The sequence below is a fragment of the Rattus norvegicus genome, chromosome 1, assembly GCF_036323735.1.
Source record: "Rattus norvegicus strain BN/NHsdMcwi chromosome 1, GRCr8, whole genome shotgun sequence".
In the NCBI taxonomy this organism is placed as follows: Eukaryota; Metazoa; Chordata; class Mammalia; order Rodentia; family Muridae; genus Rattus; species Rattus norvegicus.
This window is the reverse complement of record NC_086019.1, coordinates 308,848-313,755: the sequence shown is the minus strand read 5'-3', so window position 1 is coordinate 313,755 and position 4,908 is coordinate 308,848.

Genomic DNA, 4,908 nt, shown 5'->3' with positions numbered 1-4,908 from the left:
TCTTCTTTGTGACTTTCACATTATGAATCTCCACGGGTTCATTTGACAAAGCATATCCAAGATATTGTACTGTTTAATTTTTATCACCTTGATAAAATTAGAACCATTTGAGAGAAGGAAATGAGAACATGAGTTTAAGGGCCTTCTTTGATTAGTCATCAGTGTAGCTGGACTCAATGCAATGTGAGAAATGCTATACTTGGCTTGTCAGCCCAGTGCAGTGTCATAAAGGAAACTTAGAAAGTCTGTAATTTTTACTCCTGTATGGCTTCCTTTAGTTCATGCTTAAGTTTTTACAATGCAATTCTATAAGCAGGAATACAAATATACCCTAAAATTCCCCAATTTCCGGTTAGCACAGTAACAGAATTCAAATGCGAAGTTGTTGCATAATTTGATATAAATCAAGGACTGGGTCTTAAGCACAAAACAATATGATTGAAGTGTTTTTTAAGTAATTGCTTTTTAATGAAAACATAATGCCAGGCATGGTGGCAAATGATAGTAATATTCTCAATATGAAGGATGAGGCAAGAATGAATTTAGAGAAACAAAGTTAAAACCAGGCTGTGTGATGCGAGATCACATCTGATATTTGTAATCATCTGTGCTTTTAATTTAAATAGATATATTAAATGTTCTCTATTTGGGACTGTGGAGAGTGTTTGTTATTTAAGGGAATGTTGTTCCCAGGCTCACAAGCACCTATGAATACATATTTTGATTTTCATAATCCTCTTTTGTCCTTGTGCACTCATGAACATATGAGTCTCTCCAATCACAGAGATAGGATTTAAAATAAATGGGAAAACAAAACAAATGAAAAGACAACAAACAGACTTTGAAAGTTTTCTCAGATTTATTTTTCTAGGCTCAAAATCAAGAACTCACACTAGTTCTGAAAATTCAATTTTCAAGCCAATCATCACTAAGGGATTATGGCATGCATCTATACACTTCGCAGATGTACTTCCTAATGTGCACAAGCAATCCCACATATAAACCACATAACAAGTAAAACAGCAGCAGTCACACACACATAAATGTTCTCTGGGAAAGTGTGTAGATTTGCTGCCAAATGCCTGTAATCTTGTGAAAAAAAAGGCATATGGTAGGACTATAAGTTAATCAAAGGCATCTTCTTCTACACAGTGACCTTATAACTAACATGAATGATGAGACAACATCTTACAAGAAATAACAAAGATTCTCTCACCTTTAAAAGTTTCATTTGCCTATGATGAATATTTGCTAGAAAGCTTGGTGGATTGTAGAATCTTCTGGAATCAACACCATCACTCATTCTCTCAGTCAAGGGCACTGGTATAAAATAAATAATACATAAGCCTTTCTAAGAAACACCATCTTCCAGTCTTTTTGCTTCTCACTTTCTTCTTGGTGTCATATTTCAGAATTATTAATTCATTTATATACTATCAAATTGAATTCAAATTTTTGGCAAGAGGCTTTAAGAAACCCATTGTCAACCAGAGAACCAAATAATACTATTAAAAAATGGAGTACAGAACCAAACAAAGAATTCTCACATGAGGAATAGCGAATGGACATGAAGCACCTAATGCAATGCTCAACATCCTTAGTGGTCATTGAAATGCAAAACAAAACAACCTTGAGATTTCACATCACACCAGACAGAATGGCTAAGATTAAATCTCAGTTGACTGCACATGTTGGCAAGGATGTGGAGAAAAAGAAACCCTCCTCCATTTCTGGTGGGATTGCAAGGGGCTACAACCACTCTGTAAATCATTCTGGTGGTTCCCCAGAAAACATGGCATAGAAGTACCTGAGGAACCAGCTATACTACACCTAAGAATATATACCCAAACAATGCTCCAACATATAACAAGGACACATGGTCCACTGTGTTCTTAGCAGCCTTATTTAAATAGCAAGAAGCTGCAAAGAAGCCAGATGCCCTTCAACAGAAAATTGAATACAGAAAATGTGGCACATTTACACAATGCAAAACTACTCAGCTATTAAAAACAATGGGTAAAAACAATATTTAAGCAAGTGGGTGGAACTAGAAAATATCATCCTGAGTAACTTAACCCAGTCATGAAAGAACACACATGTTCTGCACTCTCTGATAATTTGATATTTGCCCAAAAGTTCTGAATACCCAAGAAACAATTCACAGACCATATGAAGTTCAAGATGAAGGAAGTACAAAATGTGGATGCTTCAATCTTTCTTTGAAGGGAAATCAAAATACTAACAGGAAGATATACAGGAACAAAGAGTGGAGCCGAGACTGAACAAAAAGTCATCAAGAAACCCCCCCACCTACGAATCCATCCCTTATGCAGCCACCAAACCCAGTCACTATTGTTGATGCCAGAAAGTGCTTACTGACAAGAACCTGACTTGGATGTCTCCTGAGAGGCTCTACCAGAGCCTTTCTAATAGAAATAAGGTTTGAAGTCAACCATCAGACTGAGCACAGGGAAGACAATGGAGAAGTTATAGAAAGAACTGAACGAGCTGAAAGGGTTTGCAAACGCATAGGAAGAACAGAAATATCAACCAACTAGACCTCCACCCACAGTTACCCAGGACAGGACCACCAACCAAAAAGTACATGGTGGGACCCATGACTCCAGCCAATTATGTTGCAGAGGATGGCATGTCCAGCATCAATATGAGGAAAAGCCCTTGGCCCTGTGAAAGCTCATTTCCCCAATATAGCATAATGCCAGGGCATTGAATTGGGAGTGAGCGCATGGGAATGGGAAAATCTTCATGGAAGAATGTGGAGGGAAAGGGGGATAGAGGAGGGGGCAAAGGAGATAACATTTGAAATGTATATACATAAAATATCCAGTTAAAAATTAATTAGATTTCTCCTAAATACATCTTTTAATGATCTTCAGTTATGTGGTTCGTACTGACAGGACTATCATAGAGAACAGAGTGGTTAAAATCTTAGAGTCCACAATTTTGTACAGGTAATTTTTTTAATTGATTGATTTGTTTAATGATTTATTGATTAATGTTTATGCATATTAATGGTTAGCCTCATAGATGTATGTGAAACACATGTTTCCTAATGATGAGGATACATAGGATGTCATATAAATAGAAGAAGAATGAAAGTCCATCTCTCAGCATCTGTTGAATGCATGCCATTACCCACTTAGTTGTATGGTTATGTGAAAATGTCCCCCTCCCTATGGCATGCCAACTGGTAATGTCATTTTGTATGTCTTCCTTAGGTAATTCACTTATTATGTTGTCAAGCTGCAGCTCCATGATTACATAGAAGATATTTCCACTCAGCAGGAACCCTAGTGCTCAAGATTTCACCATCTTCTAGTCCCTTCACATGAAGTTACTTGTGAACTCCAGGGCGTGGTGTCATGTTGTGCACATATCATATAGGGTTGGACACCCCATAGTTAGATATCCCTTCATGTTAACAAGTAGAGATTTTCTGCACTGCAGAAAATTAAAAATTGTCTTATTTTTAATAAGTCCATTGAAAATAACTTGTGTTCTTTTTTTCTGTTTATTTTTTTCTTTTTTTTTTATTAACTTGAGTATTTCTTATTTACATTTCGATTGTTATTCCCTTTCCCGGTTTCCAGGCAAACATCCCTCTAATCCCTCCCCCTCCCCTTCTCTATGGGTGTTCCACTCTCCATTCTCCCCCATTGCCGCCCTCCCCCCAACAATCACGTTCACTGGGGGTTCAGTCTTAGCAGGACCCAGGGCTTCCCCTTCCACTGATGCTCTTACTAGGATATTCATTGCTTCCTATGAGGTCAGAGTCCAGGGTCAGTCCATGTATAGTCTTTGGGTAGTGGCTTGGTCCCTGGAAGCTCTGGTTGCTTGGCATTGTTGTTCATAAGGGGTCTCGAGCCCCTTCAAGCTCTTCCAGTTCTTTCTCTGATTCCTTCAACGGGGGTCCTATTCTCAGTTCAGTGGTTTGCTGCTGGCATTCGCCTCTGTATTTGCTATATTCTGGCTGTGTCTCTCAGGAGCGATGTACATCCAGCTGCTGTCTACCTGCACTTCTTTGCTTCATCCATCTTATCTAGATTGGTGGCTGTATATGTATGGGTCACATGTGGGGCAGGCTCTGAATGGGTGTTCCTTCTGTGTCTGTTTTAATCTTTGCCTCTCTATTCCCTGCCAAAGGTATTCTTGTTCCTCTTTTAAAGAAGGTGTGAAGCATTCACATTTTGATCATCCATCTTGAGTTTCATTTGTTCTAGGCATCTAGGGTAATTCAAGCATTTGGGCTAATAGCCACTTATCAATGAGTGCATACCATGTGTGTATTTCTGTGATTGGGTTACCTCACTCAGGATGATATTTTCCAGTTCCAATTATTTGCCTACGAATTTCATAAAGTCATTTTTTTTGATAGCTGAGTAATATTCCATTGTGTAGATGTACCACATTTTCTGTATCCATTCCTCTGTTGAAGGGCATCTGGGTTCTTTCCAGCTTCTGGCTAATATAAATAAGGCTGCTATGAACATAGTGGAGCATGTGTCTTTTTTATATGTTGGGGCATCTTGTGGGTATATGCCCAAGAGAGGTATAGCTGGATCCTCAGGCAGTTCAATGTCCAATTTTCTGAGGAACCTCCAGACTGATTTCCAGAATGGTTGTACCAGTCTGCAATCCCACCAACAATGGAGGAGTGTTCCTCTTTCTCTGCACCCTCGCCAGCATTTGCTGTCACCTCAGTTTTTGATCTTAGCCATTCTGACTGGTGTGAGGTGAAATCTCAGGGTTGTTTTGATTTGCATTTCCCTTATGATTAAGATATTGAACATTTCTTTAGGTGTTTCTCAGCCATTCGGCATTCCTCAGCTGTGAATTATTTGTTTAGCTCTGAATCCCATTTTTAATAGGGTTATTTGTCTCCCTGCA